Source organism: Lissotriton vulgaris, chromosome 8 (genome assembly GCF_964263255.1).
Source record: "Lissotriton vulgaris chromosome 8, aLisVul1.2, whole genome shotgun sequence".
Taxonomy (NCBI): Eukaryota; Metazoa; Chordata; class Amphibia; order Caudata; family Salamandridae; genus Lissotriton; species Lissotriton vulgaris.
Window position 1 is genome coordinate 451115967 of NC_141696.1, and position 23150 is coordinate 451139116.

Here is a 23150-nt window from a genome sequence, read left to right on the forward strand (position 1 = left end):
AAGTTAGCAAAAAAATTGACATGTGTTGCTGCAAAGTGGAGGGCCCTTCGCAAAGGTCGACTGGTCACCTTTCTCACTGCTGTATATGTATGTAACACTGGTACTAACAAGGCAAAATCTTTGCAAAGACTGTTGGTATGTGTAACAAGCATTTACAATGCAATGGTCTCGGCTTTGTTAAAGTTAGAGCTTTATATGGCTCAATTAGTATGGCAAAGGCCCTGTACGGTGCTGAGGTGTGGGGCTTCAGGGACTCTAAACAACTACAATTAGAGGAAGATACATTTCTCCGTAGAATCTGGAAAATCCCACACTCCACCTCTGCCGAAATTGCTCACACAGGACTTGGGATACCATATATTTTAGACTATGTTAAGTAAGTTGAGGCCAATTATAGCATGGATCAGAATATGGACCAACCCAGAAGCAGCATTGAGTAGGGAAATTGTCACAGACTGTCTGCAAAGGGACAAGGGGTTACAAATTCCCTGGCTAAAATACGTTAAAAGCACTTTAGAGAATATAGACCAGCATCTCCTTTTTAGTGACCCTTCCTCAATTTCTATTAGCTGTAAATCAAGGGTCAAAAAGTTGCTTATAGAAAAATTTGAAACTGTTATACTTGGTCCTGGACCTTTAAAGAGATCAATAGCAGATCACGGTCTAGTCAGTAATGGGGAGGGCATGGAACCCCATCTGTTCTTGATGTATAACCACCATGATAGATTTTTAATGTGCCGTTTTAGGCTCAATCTGTTACCTAATATTTTAGCTTATCCCTCTGGTTTTACTGTAACGATTGAGCAGAAGGGTGCCTGCGGCTGCGACAATAGGTCTCCGCAGGACACCCTTCATTTTGTACTTTTATGTTCATTTTATCGAAACCCTAGGCGTAGATCTTTGGTTGACATCCTCAGGAAGCAGAAATTTCGTCATGCAAGAGCTGCACTGCTTTTCTTACAGAGAGCTAGTGATATGCACACCTTAAAGTTTCTTAAAAGTAGCAGTGAGACTGAGAAACACAAGAAATTAATCAACCTTTGTACATAATAATTATTTCTTTCTATGAATTGTACCTTCTACTCCTTGTAGTTTTTATTTGTCAAAAGTTCAGAAATGTAATTTAATGAAATTTTAATTGTGTAATGTATTTTTATGATGGTTTTTAATCGTCGAAATAAAGATTTACTGAACTGAAGTTAGAGCTATTGGCATTGCAAATGGCATTATTTTTCCAAAAACATACATAAATGGTATTGTCCTTTACAATGGCAATAGGTGAGCATTAGAGAGTAGTAGCGGACGCAGAAACAGACACACACACCCTACAAAAAAGCTACCCACACAGAGCCACAGACACACACAGAGCCACCTACACACACAGCCACCCTCACACAGACCAACCTACAGAGCCACAGACACACACACAGCCACCTACACACACAACCACCCTCACACAGACCAACCTACAGAAAAAGCTACCCACACAGAGCCCAACACACAGACAGAGACACACACACACACACACACACACACACAGAGCCACCCAGCTGCAGCCCACCCAGCAGGGCACAAGGCAGGAGGCAGTGCCATCAGCCTTCCTGTGCTAACACCAAGGGGAGCCAAATGGGTGCTGGGGAGAGTGTGCCAGAAAACAACGATTTGGGAGACAGTGAGTTAACGTGTTGTCCATATGTAATAAGCATTCAGATAGTCGGATCAGTGACACCTTGGGAGATTGTCTGATTGTCTTTTCTCATGCTGGGCTTCAGTTTGCCATTGCCTCTGTTATTTCTCTTTCTCCCCCACCGGTGGCCGCACCATGGCTTTCATCAGAAAAGCTTGCCAGCATGAACTGCATGTTGTTTGCTTGCGTCTGATACGAAGTAGCTGGCCTGGTGATCGTCTGCTCTACCACACATTACCTCACAAGAAATAAAACAATCTCTAAGTTGCGCTGGGTACACTTCCCCCTGCCCTGGCGCGAGGGCTTCTGCTACGAAGTTCGACTCGTGCATGGTCAGAAAACATTGTTCGAGCCCCTCCTGCTCTGCTCCTTTCGTGGTTCATCAACTGGAAACAGCCGGGGGAGAGGGCTACACTCTTCAAACAAAAGGAATCACGTGTTGTGTAAAGGATTTGCACAGTGTCACGGGGTTAATTCAAGTGGCACGGCGCTGGGCATGCAACGCTCACAGACGAGCCAGTTGAGGGCGCAGCACATTCAAGGCGGTGTGCAAGAGAAACTGGCTGGTGTAGTACATACATACTACTTGCCATACATGCCAACGTGGAATTCTTTGGGCACGGGACATACAACATACACTATGAGACGTGGACATGCCAATGTGAAACCCTTCGGACCCGAGCTCGCTTGGATAGTGAAGACATACGTGCCCATGTGAAGCTATCTGGGCAGAGTCCTTCACATACGAGAAGACAAGTGCACAACAATGTGAAACAATCTTGGCACAGGACATACTGCACTTGCAAGGAGACACATCATGGGGGAAGGATCACTTGTCCTGCATAACCAGGGTATGCAGGTCGGTATGGGGTGTCTCCCAAGTAAAAGACCCCCATGCACGTGTAAATTAGGATCTCGTAGTAGTATATGTTGTCTCCCCGCTCTTGTTAACACGTGTGTGCATAATCCGGGTCGAGATAGGCAGAGACAGCACAAGCTGCGCTGAAGGAGAACAGCCCCAGTGAGGCGCTCCCTTCATAGCTGCCGACCTGAAGAAGTGTTGATTGTCACTTCAAGAGGTACAATGCGACCTCCCATTCACTGAAGAAACAGGTCATAATTACCTATTTTTTCACTTTTTTCACTACCCTGCACTGGTCCTGAAGAAAGCCCACTGACCTATATAGGCGAACAGGGCTGAAACATGTCGACCGTATTTTAAATCACTGTATCAGTGCGCTTGAATCCCTTATCATTCCATAGCTGCACACCAATTTTTCAATTCAGTTTACTCGAACCCAGACCAATTAAAGTTTGTCTGTTTGTTCGGGTATCTTAAAACTTCCCTTGAGCACTTATCACCCATTGTTCACGATCACTACTGTTTTAACTAAGGGTAAATACCTTCTGGCGGAAGCTGCATAAATACTGACCCAAGGATTATGCACACACGTGTTAACAAGAGCTGGGAGACAACATATACCGCTACGAGATCCTAATTTACACGTGCATGAGGGTCTTTAACTTGGGAGACACCCCATACCGACCTGCATACCCTGGTTATGCAGGACAAGTGATCCTTCCCCCATGATTCGTGAATAACCAACAGGAGACTGAATGGATCAGCACTCTTCCTCCCCCCATTGATTGATCATGCAAGGAGACATTCATGTGAACAAGAAACTACCTAGGCACAGGATAAACATCACAATGCAGGGGTCATGCATGACAATGAAAAACTATTTTGGCACGGCAGAATCCTAAGTTAGCGAAGCATGGGTGCATCGGGCCCTACTGCGAGCAAGAAGTGCCTCCATAGTGCCTGCTTTAAATTGTAATTTAAAAAGTGGGGGCCTTTAAAAGGGGTGTGGTCAAGGAAGCATCACAGAGAATCTTTTACAGGAGGCATAGCCTACAATTAAGTGTGTGACTAAACCATGGGGAAACAAATACCGTGCTTTATACACAATGCCACCTGACCAGTACTTAGGTGCCTTTCTGTGAGTTTCTGTTAGCGCATCCAGGCATGTCATACAGCAACAAATATATGTACCTAAAATAAGCCAGCCCTATTGGCTATGCAAGTGCTTGCCAGCAATAATTTTCATTCAATATCAGATAAATAGGTACCAACCGTGAAATTGTCATGAATTGCTCAAATTCGAACTATTTCAATTCTGAAAACACGAGACTTTGAATGAAACATTATAAAAGTCCATGGAACAGGGAGTAGTCTCCTGGGATGTCATTCACTCTTGTCCCTTTCATATCACTTTCCTCTGCGATCTCTCACTCTATATTAGTCTTTTACAGCATTTTTCCCCACTATATCTATCTTTCTGAAATTCCGAATCTGCATTTCTCATTTTTTATCACCTTCGTTATTGCGACTTAACTATTTCCTTCTGCATGTACTTTCCTATATCTCCCACCTTTCACCATTCTCTCTCTTAGCACCTGCAAACACAGCATTGTCAGCACTATGAACATCCATCCACAAGGTAAACTCACTTTGGCAACCACAGGCACCTGAGAAGTATGATCTATGCAAAACTCATAGTACGTATGAAAAACAAAACTATAGCAAGACAACATCTGGGAAAAGCAAATTCTCCTAGGTAATAAAAAATGAAATTCAAAGTGTGCACTGTAAACAGGGACAGCATCACTGGCATGGATGACTATAAGGGTTTGTACAATTGCTTTAAAAAGATCTGTGCATTGCCTGTAAACTTAAGGACATGAATACAGTGTCCGAACTTGAATTACTTCCACTGTAGAACACTGGCAAGACCCACCCCACTTGAAGCCCTATCCATGTGTCCTTGGTGGGTAGTAAAATGTAGACATATTTGGAGTGCTATAGGCCCGTCACACACCTGGGCTTAAGTGCCACTTTAAAGCCCTAATGATCACGACGACACACGCTAACTGGGCGAAGTACCCACATCGCTGACTAGAAAGACGTGCTTATAATTGTAAAACTATATGTACACAGTACATACAACGATAACTAGGAAACATACACACGACAGCCATCGAGACACAGTGCATGCGCTCTTTACTAGGAAACGTGGGCATGCCAATGGAAAACTAGCTGGCACAGCGCATACAAGGAAAGATGTACAAGCCAATGCAAACCTACCTGGCACAGTGCATGCAGCACGTACAAAGAAAGATCCCCACACCTTTAATACCGGGAGCAGTCCAAAAAGCACGTACAAAGCACGATTGGAGTGCCAGTGCTAGGACACAGTAGGCACAGCACATCCAAGGAAGGATGCGCGAGCTGACGTGAAACTATATGGGGCAGAAGATTCTATGTGCTAACTTAGAACTATCTGGGAAGTAAAACTATGTGGGCGCAGTACACACAGCTGGTAGGAAGTGCTGCCCAGCACTAGTGCCAGTCCAGTCCGCACAGTGGTTCCCAGGAAGAGATGTACGTGCATTGGACCGAAAAGCTGCTCGAGAGCTGAACAGAACAAAAGCTGCTCATACTAGGTAAAAACCCTACAGATTCAGTGCAACACTGCCTGCTGGGTCTACCTATCCAGCCAGTAACACCCGCAGGAGGGGTTGAGGCCAGAGAGGAGGGGGAGGGGGGCTGCAGAGGGAGCGACAGGAAAGGACGGGCGAGATTATCTGGGCAGCAGGTGAATAGGAGTGAGATGATGGGAGTTGGGACGGAAGGGAGAGAGGAGAGCACCAGGGGAAGGCGCACGAGAGAAAGGAGACAGCAGAGAGAGGGGCCAGCAGGAGGGAGGGTTAGAAGGAAAGGGGCTTCAGAAGGCTAGAGGACCAGATTTGAGGGGTGGGGTGGGAGATACCAGATTTGAGGGATGGGGTGGGGTACAGCAGGGGAGGTCTTCCTGAGGACTCTACTTCCGGCAGCGTTCATCCAGAATTGGTGTCACAAAAGTGGCGCAATTTTTGCGATTCGGGGGCGTGTTTTTAGCAGTTGAGTGACGGATGACGTCACGGCTTAAAAACTGCAAAAACCACGCCCCCGAATCGTAAAAAGACGGGGCTTGAACAGAGTGACACCCCTCTCCTCCAATGGCTGGCCTCCGTTTAGGAAGCCAGCCAATGGAGAAGAGGGGCAGGTTCAAGCCCCACTGTAGCCAAAACAAAAAATCTCGGACTCCGCCCACTGCTGACGCAGTGCGACGGAGGCCGAGTCCTAAAAATGTCAAAATAAAGTATGAGAAAATATACCGCATTATACTGTAGACTTTTTTTTACAGCGGCAAGATTTTGTCCTCCATTGCTGCATAATTCCTGTGCCCCCAAAGCAGACAGCACATTTTAAAAGTGCTTGTGCATGAAGCAGGGGGACTGTGAAGTTTGAAAACTTAGATTGGCATTGCCGATCCCTGCTGCTAAAACAAGGAGAATGGTGGTATCAATAGGTGAGACGGACTTGCCTCAAGGGCCCTGTGACCTCAGAGACCGAATCACTGTCGCTGTAGGGTGTACTGATTCATAGGCCTGCCTGCAAGACTGGTAGTGAACTTTAGTATTGATTGTGGTGAACATGCCTTCAAGGTTAACCCACACTTGCCATTGCGAAGGTCCATCTGCTGGTGCTAAGACACCAGGGCTTCTGTGGTCTAGGGGAGCCTTCTATGGTCTAGCATGGGAATGTGCTCCCTCAGGAAAGGGGTCTGGTGGACTGGTCATAAATTCTGAACCTGGTTCCTCAGTTCCAAATTGGGCAGCCCTAGCCATAGTGTCATATCCTCTCCCTCACTGAACACCATATTACCCCACTGAGAGAAACTCTCACCCTCTTCAGCTACAACCCAATTGTGCCCCGCAATAAACACCTGGCTGCGGCTGAATTAAAATTATGCACTAGACAAGAGTAATATGCTGCCTGGAAAAAAAAGCAAACACTCAAGGGAATTGAAGATTTAGTAAAGCATGTGAAATGTAAGCAGGAACATCATGGGTTACCTTAACGCTTTTACACTCATTATTTAAAAATCAATGATTGTTTTTGCTTGAAGTCAAGGACAAGACTACAAGGCCCAGTAGGGGCGCGTTTCAATGTTCATTACTTATATCCTTAAAAGACGTAAGCAGTATGGTTTAAAAAGATCACATCCATGAATAGAGAGCTGCAGTATGCACTTTATAAACTAAAATAAGGACAGCTGATAATAATCATATTAAACGTTTTCCACTCCACACATCAACCAGGTATTGTAGAAACTCCAGAAATGGTGCAGTCCCCACGCTCAGGGAAAACAATGCTGTTCAAAGAAAGACCAGAAAACAAAAGTAGCGCTTCACTGGCAAACTCTGTAAAATGGCACTAATGTGGGCACTCATTTAGGTGGTTGTCAATAAACCCTATCTGCCACTCTGCGACCACTTTGTCTAGCTTTACTCCGTCATTTATTTTTAATCGTCAACCTTTTTTTTTCTCTGCATCCCCGAAGCAGCTCTTTTTGAATAGAAAAAGGTCATAAAAAGAGGACATTTCCAGGAAAAGTGTTTTCCTTTTTTGGATCCATCCACTCTGTCTAGCATTATTTTGTTATTTGTTTTTCATCTTTAACCTTTATTTTCTCTCCATCCCAGAAGCTGCTCTTTTGGAATAGAAAAATGTCATTAAAGTGGGCATTTCCAGCAAAAGTGTCTTCCTTTTTTGGATCCATTTCACAGGGGAACAAATAAAGGAAAAGAGAGGGTTGGAGCCGTTTCTTGAAGTCACAAGTTTCAGCAAGTGAGGAGGAGAGAGACAGAGGGAAGAAGAGGAAGAGAAAGAAAGACAGGTGGGGCAGCCACAGAGCAGGATAAGTGAACACTGACTGTCCTTGTCTTTTCTGGGCAAGAAGGAAGAGACAGAGCCCTTTTCCTTCCACGCCCTCCCCGCCTGTTCTGAACGGCCACGAACGGTGAGCCTTATCTATAGGACTTGGCTATTTCTGATGTCCTGGGATGCATTTTTCAAATAAAAAGTAGGGGAACGCCGTGCCTTGCCAATCCTGCCCACTTCTACCACTACTTATGAGTGACATTCTACTGCCCAAATGGTTGACCCCTCAAGTGAAACGTTCTTGTGAGTGAACCGAGTATCGAAGACCATGTAAAGAAATACATATTGGAAATTTGAGCAATGAGAACTGTTGCAAACCCCCTGAAAAGGACGGTCTATACTGCAACCGTTCATAACACAGCAAATATGCTCTGAGTTGCTAGCTGCCTTTTTAGGTATCGCTCTCGAGACCTATTGTCACCGACATGCCTCTCAAGGGAGACAGACCGGGGCACGCGCGGCAATTCCGGACCGTGGATGCGCACGTACAGGCACAAGCGCGCGCACATCTCTTGCTCCACATTCACACTCACGGAAGCACACACACACTCGCGCACACGCACACGCACACATACACACACGCACCCGCACGACTAAGCCCCACTTACAGCATCAGCAGCCTCAGCCACCACTCCTGACTTCTGCTGCCACCGCTCCCCTGGGCCGTCCATCCACTCCGTGGGCGCATAGGACGGAAGTCCCGCCCCACAACAGCCGTGAGCGTGCACATCCCGACACCCGAAGTTCGGGAGAGTGCAGGCTCAAGCAGGGGCGCGCGGTGTGGCTGCCGGGGGGCGGGGGCGCGCAGAGGGAGGCTCCATCAGTGCGAGCAGGAGTGCGCCAGCAGCAGCTGTCACTATTGGTCTGGAGTCGGTGGTCGCCAACCTCCTGAACCGGTACCTGGGAGATTACGTGCAGAACATGGACCGGTCTCAGCTCAAGCTTGGGATCTGGGGGGGGTAAGAAAGGGCAAGCGCCTAATCATTCTATTAGGTTGACCCCGCCACCATGCGAGGGAGTCCCAGGCAGCTAGGACACAGGCAGTGTTTGAGGGTGACAATAGCCACTAACAGTTCTTTTTTTTTTTTAAATTTTTTTTTTTTGTGTTCCTCATCTCAACCATGGCTAGCCCGTCAGTACCGTGGACAGGGAGAAATGAGATATGAGAAATAGACATGCTGTCTCAGTGCAGGACTGGTTGGGGTGCAATCGTATTACGGATCCGCCAAGACCCTTCAGCCATGTCAATCTCCCAGCTGATCTCTGGCCCTTGTGTACCATTTGGACGGTAATTGCCATTAGCCAGATTCCACCATTGCTGTTACCACTAATTCGCCTGAAAGAAAGGGCAACAGTGATAAAGCGAAGAGAGTGCGTCATGGCTTCATAATCATTGGAACTGAGGGGGGGGGGGGACACACACACAAAAAATAAAACCCCAGCTCAAGTTATTGAGACCAATCGAGTTTCAACCAAAACGCTCTTTTATCAGGTTTTCCAGCCCTGGAAAGATCCATTTTAGATATTTGTAGCATGGAGGAACACCAGTCATGCAACGTCGGAGGAGAAGCCTCTTTCCACCCCCTGCTGATCTCACGTCGAGCCACCAGCATTGAGTAGAACAAAATGTTGTTATTAGCACTTCGCTTTTTCTCCACTACTACAAAAATTACTAGGCGGAGATCTATACTCACGATAGAGCCTATAAAAGATGTTAACTTATTGCCTATTGATTGCCAATAAGATGTTAAATGTGGGCAATCATAAAACATATGCTCGTCCGAGGCTGCCCCTTGACCACAACGGGGACAAGCCACTGGTACACCTGTTGAAAATGTAGACAACCTCTGAGGAGAATAGTAAGCCCTATGGAGGGTAAAAAGGTGGTTTCTGCGAAGCCAGGCAGGTTTGACAATATCCCAGAGAACGTTGCGGGATGTTAACCATAGTTCATACACATGTATTGCAGGCAAAAGGGAGCCCCACAGCTGGCCTGGAAGATGGAATTCCCCGTCAATCTCCTCTAAGATTAGATTGTAAAAGTAGGAGACCTCTTTAGATGTTGATGCCTTGTCAAGTAAAGAAGATTCCAGTTGACTACTTCCTCCTAAAGGTGGTTGTTGGCGACGAGGGGGCCCAGTTCTTTGTGCTTGTGCCCAGCTTGAGATTTGTAAGAATTTTAATCTAGAGAGATTGGGGCCTACCTTACTCACTAGGTGTTCCCAAGAGAGCATTTCCCCTTCAAAGAACAGGTCTCCCCATGTTAAAATTCCAGCGTCTTTTAATGGGCTTATCAATGCGTCTTTAGTCCAGCAAGGAGGAGCAGGAAGATCCCATATAGGAGATCCATTAGAATGGTAGCCTATTTTGGTAGTGATTCTAAGGTTATACCAGGTTCTTGCTAGGCCCTGCAATACTAACAGTTCATGAGGGAGACACGGGATAGGCTGGCATATATATGAACCAAGAGAAACTAAGATATCCTTAGACCTCCACGCACGTAAATAACATGAGCATGGGCTTTTACTTACAGTTGCAGAGTGACGGCGTTGTACACACACACACACACGTGCACAGAGGTTTCCCTTCACACGCTTGGTAACATGACCTTCCGGAAACTCGCAAACCACAATGACACAAACTTTTTCCTTTCATTCACAACTACTATACGGTGGTCCACGCACACATGCCCAATAACTGCTATCTGCCACCCGAATTTAGATATAAACTCCTATATGCAGGGCTACAAGGAGTGTCCAGTTTTTAAGAGTATTCCCGCGCATTCCCTCAGAATTAGGGACTTCAACTCCCATGTCATATCCCAACCTTCAACTCACACTCGTGTGTAGATATTTAGTTTACAGCGTGCAAATCTTCCTAGTATGATGCACATATAGAAAATAGTCCGATGAGAGACTGCGATAGGAGAAGGAAAGTCATCTTGGGTTTAATATTAAGCATATTGACTGGAGGAGGTTGACCGGGTACTTGGGAGGGGTGGTACACATCACAAGTGCAGTAGGCACTGGCATGCAAGATAATAACCCACAAGTACCAAGAATTCCCGTTACTCGTCACCGTGGGTTCAGTTGAGGAATTAGAACAGGGATATAAGTGTTTTTACTAGGACCCAGTCATTTTGCTGCTTGTGCAGTGGAAAGTTGAAGCATTTAAAAAACTGCAACAGTAACAACTATAATTTTGTTTTAAGTGTTTCTGTGTGTATTTGGAACGTTTCCCAATTGAACTTCAACAAATGTAACACGTAGGCCGCCACTTTTGCCTTGTTGTCTCTCTCTTTGTGCCTTATTTTCTCAGTCCACTCTCAGTCGTTGTTCATCGCACATATTCAAGGGGAGTCCAAGTTACTTCCCCTATGTATCTCGTGCTTCCCGATATTTCCGCCTGTTTGTCTCGCGTGTAGGCGGACACCAATGTACATGGTTTCATTTATTTTCCTAACCTTTCGTTAAGCAAACAAATGTATTCTTGCGCTGGGCCGAAGTTCCGGATGACAGTTGTTTGCAAAAGGAAAGACTGGCTCCAGAAACATGGTGTAGTACTGGTGACAATTACTCAACAGCTCTACTGGTTTGCTTTCTCGCAAATTCTGAAGCCAAATAACTATTAATAATGTAGAAATCCCGATGCACTTCTAAACCACCTTCTGGTAAAAGTTTTTTTAAGATTGAAATTAAATGTGTGGTGTAGCGTATTTATTGAACATTGGAACATTCATCAGCAGTAAAAACATCATTCCATACTTAAGGCACAAGTGGGAATTCACTTTATACTAATATGGCTACAAACAAGCCTTAAGTAATCGCAATGCCAGATAACGCATTCAAAGTAATGATTGGAAAACGCTGTGAAACAAATGGCAGTCAACAGTTCTGTGTAATGAAACTTAATTATGTCGGTTGCAATGAGCTAGCTGTTCATAGCGGCTTGTCTGTAGTCAGCCTGCCGAGGACACCGCCCATTGTCAATAATGCCATGTGGTAGATAGCTTTCGTTTACTATGAACCACGTGACTCTGTATAAGGTTTCGGTCTTTGCCGAATATTTCAGGCCACTCCTACATAAGTCAATGCTCCATGGCCCTGCGACGTTTTTAAATGCATCGTGCGTTTATAGATTGTGGACATATCGTGTTGTCACGTAGATTACTAATTGCCCAAAAGTCTACCAAATATGGCTCATTTGGCACATCCATTTTTGCACTGTGGGGGCTGTAGTCTAGAGTTTTGTTTTAGATCTGGTGACAAAGAATCATCTATAATCCTCTGAGTTCTAAGCAACCTTCTCATTGAATTCTTAGGAAATCTCTCCTCTGCTTAGCATTTATCAACTTCTCACAAAATCTCGCTGAAATTGACATTACCAGAATCGTCAAATAAAAGGTTTGTTTTCCAGTTCATATTTGTAGATTCTGTGGTGAAGCTCGAATATGAAAGGCAAGGCCAGAGAGGGTTGGGGTAAATAATCATGCTGAATTTTTCTTTTTTTCGCTCCAGTAAATCTTCATGAATGTACATCAGTATTGTGAATGAAGTGCCCTTCCTAGGTCCCTTGTGGCCAGATTCCGAGTGAATGCTTCCTTTTTAGCTTGCAAGACATATTGGGGCTTAACCAGAGCTTATCCATCGGGCGATTGCATCCTGTGCCCGTTAAAAGCAAGCTCATAGGGCAAGCGCATTGACCTAAAAAGCGCGTGCACATCACTTCTCCTCCCCCGCTATTATTTAAAAATATACTTTCATTGTCAAATTCCCCACTAGTACTGCCCCCTCCCACTCTTTTTACTGTGCTATATGCCATACAGGTTTTTCAAAAGCAAACAAAGCTTTCAGCAACCTCTTTAGACGGTTATCAAAAACGCCAAACAGTTAATAAACAAATAGTCAGAACCTCTTTACAGTCCAGATTATTCCATACATTTAGCAAACAGGCAAAACATGTACACGTTTAACATTACACACATGATGTTTTTTAACTAAAAAATGTTTTAGCTACTGCCAATTGTGTGCCTTTAAGTACAATATTAGTTATCAGAAATTATGAGGAGTTGGACTGTTTCACTACTTGTACTGCAAAACTTCCCCCTTTAAATGCTATACTTAGCTCAGTCTTAGTGTAAGCTAAAATAACCATTATTCATCTTTCGGTGCCCTCAGCACAGGGCCAAATTGTTGCAAAGCAAATACTTATAACACCTTTACACTCTGCATCACTCGATGCGCTTAGCAAACACACCAAATAGTTAGTGAGCAGATATTTAAAGCAGTTTTATAAACCGCCAACTGCGCCTCTGTGTACACTGTTTTACTCATTCTAATGTCAGCGTAAGCAAAAAAATACAGCCCGCATCAATTGGTGCACTTAGCAAACAGCCCAAAAACATACATAAGCATGGACTTTTAACAAACTGTATCAACATCTCATAGGCAATGCTTCACCTATATAGCGCAAGAATGTACATACTTTATGCTGCAACATCCGATAATGTAAATGTTACTAAATTTTCTAGTTTAAATACTAGTACTGCCTCCCCCCTCCTTACCCCATTTACTATGCTATACTTAGCTCATTAGTAGTGTAAGCTATAATAAAATGTCAAAGAAAAGTTTGCATCAATGGTGCACTCAGCACTAAGGCCACAAAGGTAACAAACATTTTTTAAGCCGCTTCACTCACCGTATCACTTGCTGCCCTCTAGCTATCGCCCTCCCTCTGTCTATCTATCGCCCTTCCTCTGTCTATCTGTCGCCCTCCCTCTATCTGTCGCCCTCCCTCTATCTATCACCCTCCCTCTCTTCCACCCACCTCCTTCTCTAACTCCTGTTCTCTTTTCTTCTCCTGTGCTAATCTGCTGTTCTCTTCCACCCGCCTCTTTCTCTAACTCCCTGTTCTCTTCTCCTGTGCTGATCTGCTGCTCTCTTCCACCTCACCTCCTTCTTTAACTCCCTGTTCTCTTCTGCTGATCTGTTCTTCTCTTCCACCCACTTCCTTCTCTAACTCCCTGCCCTCACTCTATCTGTCGCCCTCACTCTATCTATCTGTCGCCCTCACTCTATCTATCTGTCGCCCTCACTCTATCTATCTGTCGCCCTCACTCTATCTATCTGTCGCCCTCACTCTATCTATCTGTCGCCCTCACTCTATCTATCTGTCGCCCTCACTCTATCTATCTGTCGCCCTCACTCTATCTATCTGTCGCCCTCACTCTATCTATCTGTCGCCCTCACTCTATCTGTCGCCCTCACTCTATCTATCGCCCTCTCTCTATTCATCTAGCTATCTGCCTCACTCTGTCTGTCTATCTATCTATCTATCTATCTATCCATCTTTTGCCCTCACTCTATCCATCTTTCCCCCTCACTCTATCCATCTTTCGCCCTCACTCTAGCTATCTATCGCACCACCACAACATCACTATGTGCTACCACAGCATCACTGAACGCCACAGCATCACTTGTCGCCACAGCATCAATCTGTGCAACTATTCAACCACAACTGGTTCAAATATGTTCTCTCAATGTTTCAAGCTTTATTACAAATGTCACAAAAAGAGGTTAATATTTCACTTCTGTTCTTGGATTTTCGCCACAACAAAACACACTGAACATAATCTTCACAAAAGTTATTTACTAAAGTTTAAGCTATTGCCATTATAAATTGCAATAACTTTTATTTAAGTATTCATTACTTAAAAAAATTAAAAGCCATTGTTATTTGTAATATCAATACATCTAAGTCACGTAAATACAAAACATGTTGCATTACAAATGCTATAGGTGTCACATTTGCGAAAGTTATAACTATTGGCATTGTAAATGACAAAGCTATTAATTGAGCTATTTCAAAAAACAACACATAAATAACCAGACCAGCGGCAAGATGGCGGCCGTGCTCTCGGCCGAGTGAGTTGGCGTCTACACCGCTGAGCCCTAGTGGACCCTCTACAACCTACGCGGTCTTGATGTAAGCAGAGCTTAGCGGAGAATATCGTTTCAAGGACTTTTTTCAGCGTTTTCATTCCTTACCGACTCGTCTGCACCGATATCATCTCCTCCAGCGTCTTGCAGCGTCTTGCAGCAGTCTACCCGTTCCCAGCGGCCGACGCAGAGCCGTCAGCTGTTTGGCTCCAAACCTTCACTGACACGCCGCTAATGCCTCCGAAAGCCCTCACCAAAGCAGCTGCCATGAAATCTCGCAGCGCGGGTCGTGCTCAGCAGGACACCGACCCGAAGAACACTGTAACAGCGACCCCCGCAGTGAAGCAAAAAACTCGAGCTGTTGACAAACACAGTTCGCTGACTCCCGCAGGCAGTGTCACTAAGGATAAAATGCTCCCTGCAATGTTCAGCAAACACGGAGGAAAGGTGAAAAATCCCAGTACTGATGCTGAAGGTGCTGCTGCTGCCCTGCAAGAAAGGAATTTGACTGCTGCAGGAACTGCTACAAAGGGGGGGGTGAGTACTATGGTTTCTCTGCCCTCCATCTTACAGCATGTCTCTAATGACTCCCCCCCTCTCTCTGAGCTGCCTCCTCCTGTTAATGGTATATCCTCGATTACAGAACCAGTCGCAAACACGGCTGCCATTCTAGATCCATCTGCAGGCCAACATTTACCACCCCAGTGCATTCTGGATAATGTAGTCCAATCTGTAACCAATCATGTAACAGTTACACAGGAGTTACCTACAGCATCGTCTCATGATACCTGGGGGTCTGAGGTTAGCGACCTTAATGAGAACTTTTATTCAGTTTCCGATCACTCTGCATCTGGGGAGGACTGTCCAGAGCTGCAGTGGTCTGATTATGATAGTGACTCTGGAGACTGGCGTGTTAATCGGTCATTGAAAGATTCAAATATTAATACCGTTCGTAAAGCCTCTGGCACCAAGCCATCATCCATCTCTAACCTGCAGGATTCCCTCAATGGCCTCTCTACTGATCAATCTGAACCAAACACGCAGAAAACCGGCGAACATACTGTGTCACCCACGCCAGAGGCTCCTGGAGAGGTCTCATTAGTAACAATCTACCAAACTATCCTCATGCATAGGGAGGCAACTAAACAAGAAAATATGCGAACGCAGGGGGCCTGTCGCAAAATGCAGAATTCCCTAAGACGGGTTATCAAAACGTGTACTGAGACTACCACGAGGGTTACCGAAGCGGAAGAAAGGATTTCTGCTTTGGAAGACGCTGCCGTTACTCAGAAAGAATTAGTTACCGAGGTCAAAGAACAGCGCAAGGACATTCTCTGGAAGCTTACTGATCTCGAAAATCGTGCAAGAAGGAATAATCTTCGCGTTTTGGGGATAGAGGAAAATAAAGAAGGTGATGATCCACGTCGATTTATAGTGGAGCTCTTTTCTGAAGCATTTCCCGAGGTCACTCAGTGGGATTGGAACCTCGAGATCCAAAGAGCACATCGCTTTCCGCTCAATAGTAGGAAGCAATCTACCACTGCAAAAAACATTTATCCTCGCGCCATCCTGATCTGCTTCAATAACTTTCTTGCCCGCGAGCGTATATTTGACCCTGCCAGACCCAACAAGAAACGATCCGCCAAGGGATGTCAATTTTTTGTGCGTCCAGATTTCTGTTCAGAGACGGTTACTCGTCGCTGGCACCTCCGGCAACAAATCCCTCTATTCCAGGCTAAGGGGGCCCAGGCTTATTTGCTTTTTCCTGCAAAACTGAAAGTTATTTTTCAAGGCCAGACAAGGTTTTTCATGTCCGAGATTGTTGCTAAGGAGTTTCTGGACTCAATATAAGTCTAGTTTTGGGTTTTTTCCTTTTTTCTTTCTGATTAAGCAACACATGATAGTATTTTTTCTTCTCTCTACTTGATGACCCATCAAATATACACATGGTATTTGCTGGTTATTTAAGCTGTTTAGGGTCATCGGCAGTTTGAAAATTGGGGAACACTAAAGGCTCAGCGGTGTTTGTGTAACGCTGACTCAACCATCACAAGGACTTTCGTCCTGATGCCCACTATGGGGGGAGAGGGGGGGTGGGGTTCCCTGGGTGGGGGGGGGGTGGATTTCGCAGGGAGGGTGGTCCAACCAGGGTGGGTTGTGGGGTGGTGGTATGGTGGTGGTGGTGGTGGTTGCGCTCAGAGTTGAGTATCTTGTTTTTTCATTTTTTGTGTCATCTGTCAAATGCATTTGAGGTCATATCAATTAGTATATTTTTCTGCAAAGAACAGCTTGATTGTATTTTTTTTGGTCATAAAAAGTCTCATGTTTACTTAATGCTACTGGTCGTGTATCAAATATCATGGCTGTTTCTAGTTTGAAGTTTGCAACTTGGAACATTTGTGGTTTAAATGATCCCAAGAAACGTAGAGTTTTCCTTGAGTTGTTAAAGATAATGCAGGCCGATATCATTTGCCTGCAGGAAACCCATATACCATGGGGTAATCGTGCATGTCTTAGATTTCCGGGTTATGAGTTGCTGACTTGTACCCGACAGACCTCTACAATCAGGGGAGTCGCTATCATTTCAAAGTCTGGGTTAGTACTTGTTAAAAGAGTAAAACAAGATAATTGTGGCAGATGGTTAATAGCAGAACTATTGATTAAGGGTCGTCTTTTCTCTATCTGTTCAATTTATGCATCTAATTTGGACGACCCTCAGGTTATAAGGGATCTAAATTTAGAACTAGCTATGTGGCCCCATCCCCTGTTTTTTTGTGGAGATTTTAACATAAATATTCCCAGTCATCTTGATATAACAAAACATAATTCATATATAGGACGGAAGCCCCAAGTCTATAAGGCACTACGGACTCTCCTGATCGAACATGGCTTGTCGGACGTATGGCACTATCATCACTCAAACCAACCGGGCTTCACTTATTACTCGATACCTCATAGCAAAATGGTCCGCATTGATTATGTCTTTACCTCTCTTTCAATTGTTGGGTCTGGTAAGATTGAAATTAATCCAAGGACAATATCTGATCACAACCCTATCTTTTTTAGCTTTCCCTGGGATCGTCCAATCAATCAGATCAGATCATGGACATTTGATAGGAAACTCTTAGTTGATAAATTATATCAAGAACAACTCAATTCATGGATCATAGAGTTTTTTTTAATCAATACTGGTACTGCCTCGGTCGGTACCGTTTGGGATACATTCAAGGCCGCGCTACGCGGTGAGACCAAAAGATTTGCCTCTTATCGCTGGAAGACTGAGCAGCGAGCCGTAAAAACTAGACTCACAGCTCTTCAACAAGCTGAACTTGATCTAAGTTCCGATATTCGTAGGGGTGAAGACATAGCAGCTAGTACGAAATCAGTCGCCATAGCTAAATCTAATTTATTAGAACCTTTATATAAAGATGTAGCTACTAAATATTTCCAATTTCGTACTACTATGTATGAACTTGGTGAAAACTCGGGTAAGGTTTTAGCAAAACGTCTACGACAAAAGGCCATAGCTAATCAGATAATTAAGGTTAAAGATAGTTCTGGCAATATTCAGGATACAAGTGTTGGTGTTTTAGATGTTTTCGTTGACTTCTACACAACCTTATATACGGAAGAAACTAATATAACTTTACAGCAACAAACTGGGTTAGAACAATTTTTTCAATCTTTGGATACTCTCAGAGTCACAGACGACCAGAACCAAATTCTTATCGAACCTATTAGTTGGGAGGAAGTTCTGATTGCCATGAAATCTCTTTCTAATGGCAAAGCCGCAGGACCAGATCTTATTCATCTTGAATTTTATAAAACCTTTTCACATTTATTTAGGCAGCAAATGTTAGAAGTTTTTCGTCTTGCCCAATCTGGGTCAATTCCCGACTCATGGCGACATTCTACTATCGTACTCTTTAAGAAAAAAGGCAAGGATGAATTAAATCCATCTTCATATCGTCCGATCGCGTTAATTAATACTGACAGCGAAATCTACTCAAGGATACTTGCCCATCGTTTAAACCAAACAATTCTCCCCTTGGTTTCTATTCGTCAACATGGTTTTATTTCCGGTCGGGATACGACGGATCACATCAAGCGAGTAGTGGCACTTCTGGATTGGGCAAAGACCACAAATTCTGCCCTCGGGGTGATCCTGTTGGATGCCGAGAAGGCATTTGACAGGGTCTCCTGGGGGTATCTGTGGTCCGTTATGTCCTGGAAGGGCTATGCATCCGAATTCATCCAAGCTCTACAAGCTCTATATATATCCCCAATAGCCAAAATTCGTATCTCTGCTAATGAATCACATTCTTTTTCCATCAGTAGGGGTACCAGGCAAGGTTGCCCTTGCTCTCCACTCCTTTTTGCTTTATTTATTGACCCATTTTTATCCCTAATAGAAAATTCCCGTCTTATTACCCCTGTTACAGTGCACGGAATTAAATATAAGTCACTGGCATATGCTGACGATATCGTAGTGTTAACTGACAATGTCTCTCAATCTTTTCCTGCACTTGAGACTCTGGCAGCTCAATTTGGTACAATCTCGGGGTACAAATTAAACATCGCAAAAACTCAAATTATACAATCCATGGCTATGCCCATTTCACAAGCACCCATCACCACTGTTGCAACTTACCTTGGGGTCCAAATAGCGTCTGATGTAGATCAGATCCCAGACTTGAACTACTCTTCTGCAATTGACTCACTTCATAATAAATTGGAACGTCTTGATCATCTACACCTCTCGCTCTTTGGTCGATCTAATATCCTTAAAATGATTGTTCTCCCTAAATTCTTATATTTTTTTAGATCTATCCCATTGTTAATACCATCACTAACCTTGAAAAAAGCGGAAAGAATATGTCAACGATTTCTATGGTCATACCGTAAACCAAGACGGGCTGCTAAATGGACGTGCCTCCCACAGGAGCGCGGGGGCTGGACAGTCCCAAACCTAACATTCTATTACTGGGCAGCCATGATTCAACATTTTGCTGTCCCTCTTTTAGGGGATGCTGTTGAGTTACCAGCACATCTCTCTCCCTCGATATATTCAATATCCTTGGGAGACTCTATAAAAGGGATACTCACACGTATACTCGAACCTAGTTATTTTAAAAAAAACAAATTTAAGGTATTATGGACATTATTCTCAATATGGCAAAAAGTCCCTGTTGCATTTCCAATGCTTGTTTTATAGGCTTTCTGTCCAAAGCTTAGCATAATGTCCTAATCTAAAGAAAATCTTTCTTTGTGTGATGCTGTCAAGCCATATACATTGAGGTGCATACCTCGAGGAAGAGCCACACAGGTGTTCATTTACATGTTCTAGTAGTCAATTTATTTTCTACTGCATATTTCAATGGGTGCTTTTCTAATTAAAATGTTTTTTACTTTTCCGTAGACGTTGTTTCATTGCTGCCACCACTCAAGCTACACTGCTATTAATATATGTGAACTGTATCACTGTACAAATCCCACACTTAAAAAGATAACACAGGTCTGTGGTTGTTAAATAGCTTTGAGATTTGGCTGTGTTTGGTTTACAGTCACTCGTACAGTGAAGAATGTGTTTGGCATCATTTTTTGATCAGTGAGCTTAAAATCTGTTGGGACCAAGGTGAAAATTTGGAATTTACATAAGTGTCGCTTCTGGGCAAAACCACCTGGAACTGGAATACAGCGAGGAGCAAGCACATAAATGCCTCTGGATGTTTCAGAACAGCATATAGTTTGCCACTTAATGAAAATGATTTGGGACAGTAGGTGATAATACTTTGCTAATGTTTCCCAGAAATTAATTTTCAGAACTTCATCTAGTTGAGCCCTCGATTTAAGGGTTTTGATGAATGTAGCAAACTGTCTGTTACATTTGTGTAGTTTTTCATACCCCCGATGAAGCCGCAAAGTGCTTTTGGACGAGGCTACTCCATTTATTATTGTTGTTTATTTGTGGAGCCTGAGTTTGTGGAGTGGTATATGTGGTAAGAGTTTTGGTGTCAGAAAATTAATTTTGAAGGGCTCTTCCAAACGTGGAGAAGTGAACCACTCGCTGCCTTAATTATTGTATCCACCGTTTGTTACAATCTTCATTTCTAGAAACCCAACTCGATATCCAGAGTACAACAGCACCATTTTCTCCCTCACACAATTCTTTGGCCCTTTTCCCTTAAAAAACCAACACAGGAGAGTGCCCTAACTGCCACGGTTCCTGGGCCTTATGTCAATGGAATCCTTTGAATCTGCAATGTGAATACTGGATTTTGATTTGAGAACCCTTTTGGTGTTTCACAAGTGTCTGGAAAATAATCACAATGTACCCTTTATTATCATGTGTCTTTACTCAATCACTTAATTTTTACATGGTAAATAATGCATTTATTATTTTTAGCAGTTACTGACACACCAACCAGCACTTAACAGTATAAACACTGAAGGGTTTTTATTACATTCGTAGTGGCATGGCCAGTTCCAATAAATTAATGTTTACTCTAGTAACTGTTTAGAAGGAACAAAATTTAAAAAAAGGGATATTTTAACTGTACAAGCAATCTTATTACATTTGATCTTCAGCACATCAGCGACATAGGCATTTGTTTCTATTCAAATCATGTTTAGGTCTCGCCTGCATCAGTCCATGCCCTTTCACTTGCAAGAGATATTTTGTTCAACAAGGGACTTGGTGCCCACCCATTGCTTCATTGTTACTAGCATTTGCTGCCTTCTAATTGGGCAGCTCGAGTCAGCTTCACTGTTCTTTTGGCTGGAGCAAGTACCGATTGCGCCATTAGGATTTCTCTACCACTGGTGATGTGATTGAAGTACTTTTTTAGGTCTCGCCGAGCCAATGCGCTTGCGCATTGCTGGCGAGGTTATAGTAAGGGGAAAAGAAAAGTCTACCAAAGACCTTTGGAATGCGGTTTATGGCCAGTGCATGTGAGGCATTCAAGCGCGAATTTGGCATCTGGCGCGTGCAAGTTGCCAGCCACATCCTACACCATTTGTTGTCTGAGCCTCGGCATCAGACTTCAAAGGAAGAAGCTCCCCCGCCACGCAATGCCAAGAGCTTGTTTTTTCACCTCCAGCACGGCGCACGGAAGACTTGCCTGATTTGCCAAAGCTTGTCTCTGATTTTGTATCACTCTCCGTATTTGCACCTCTGTTCATCTTATTATAAATAGATGATTCTTCTCTCTGGCTGAGTGGTTATCAGCGGCATCACCTCACCCCTTTGCGTGTTTCCCACTTCACCAAGTGTGTGTCTATTTGTTTTGTGCTTGTCTCTCACTTCGTCTCCCCCTCCTCCACTGCAGGCTCAGCATAAGATAATGCGCCACACTGCGTGGCTGCGCTGTCCCGGTCTCAGCACCCCCCTCTCACCCCCACCCCCTTACAGCAGCTGCTCTAAAGCTATTGAAAGGCAAGACTTGCCAGCTTTGCCAAAGTTTGTTGAGTTCTCTTGCGCTTCATTTACAGATCTATATTTACCGCTTACATTCGTGATCATGCATTAAATGTTGAGATTCCCACTAAAATTTCCCGAGCAGTTCATTTAACTAACACATTTGGCAGTTCACAGGCACACACACACAGGCATGCGCTTTCTATTCAGCAAGCTGTTACTCTGTGTCATTATTTCAGGTAGATCCTCCCAAATGTTTTCTCACTTTTCCACCGATTAGCCGGGCTTTTGTCAGAGGTACCTCTTTATACTCACAGATCAATGGGAAGGAAATGGACGCGTTTCACTCATTATTCCATGTCAGAATCCCTTTTTTAGGTCTCGCTCTCGAGACCTATTGTCGTCGAGATGCCTCTCAAGGGAGACAAACCGGGGCACGCGCGGCGATTCTAGTTTGTGGACTCGCACGTGAGACGCGCCTGCTACAAAGCGTGCACAGCTGGCTCGAGTCAACAGTGTGAACGCGCGAAATTGCAGTGCAGCATGAAACCAAACAAGCCTTTGCGTTTAGAGCTTCGTGGCCTACCTGGTGCTGTGTTGTGTAACACGCCCCAGCCACACATCTTGTGTCAGGCTGTGTGGACAGTCTAGTCACATTATATAATCAGACTACCACCAAACCCATCCTTCACTCTCCCTTACAGCTACGCACGTTTATATTGACAACAATAAACTATAACGCCCGTCTGACTGCCCCATCCTCACCCTTTAACTGGCTGGTACTGAAAAAATGACTGTACATACAAATTAGAAATTTTTTGATGATTGTATTTTTCTCTCCTTTTTAAGTTACTATGCATTATATATACTCGTCGCTTAACCCGTGAGATATACAAATGCTTTCCTGTGTAAAGCACTTAAACATGCCCTGGGATGATGTCCACTCTATGCAAAACAATTGACTAAATACTGCTATGTTATTCTGTGCATGACACCTGTCATACGTGTCGTTTGTCCGTATACACTTTAACACAATTACTGAATATTTACTCCAACCCCAGCAGCTTGATAATAGGCAGCCCTCCATCCCTGCCCCAGTCCCCCCCCTCCCCCCCCCCCCCAGCCAGTGCTGCCCCTGCCCCAGGCGTGCACTCAACTGCGTAGGTCTGCGCCGCACCGTTGGCCCGGGGCGCAGCCGCACCTGCTCCTGCTCCTGCACGCGGGTGTTCTTCAGCTGCTCGCGGTCCCGCTGGTCCAGTGGTGGTCGGAGGGCAGCGCCAG

General features: G+C 44.4%; 1 protein-coding gene across 1 annotated transcript in view; it reads left to right on the plus strand.

Moving 5' to 3' along the window:
* MITD1 (microtubule interacting and trafficking domain containing 1) overlaps positions 1 to 23150 on the plus strand; it is a 110075-nt gene that overhangs the window by 1561 nt on the left and 85364 nt on the right. The window lies entirely within an intron of this gene.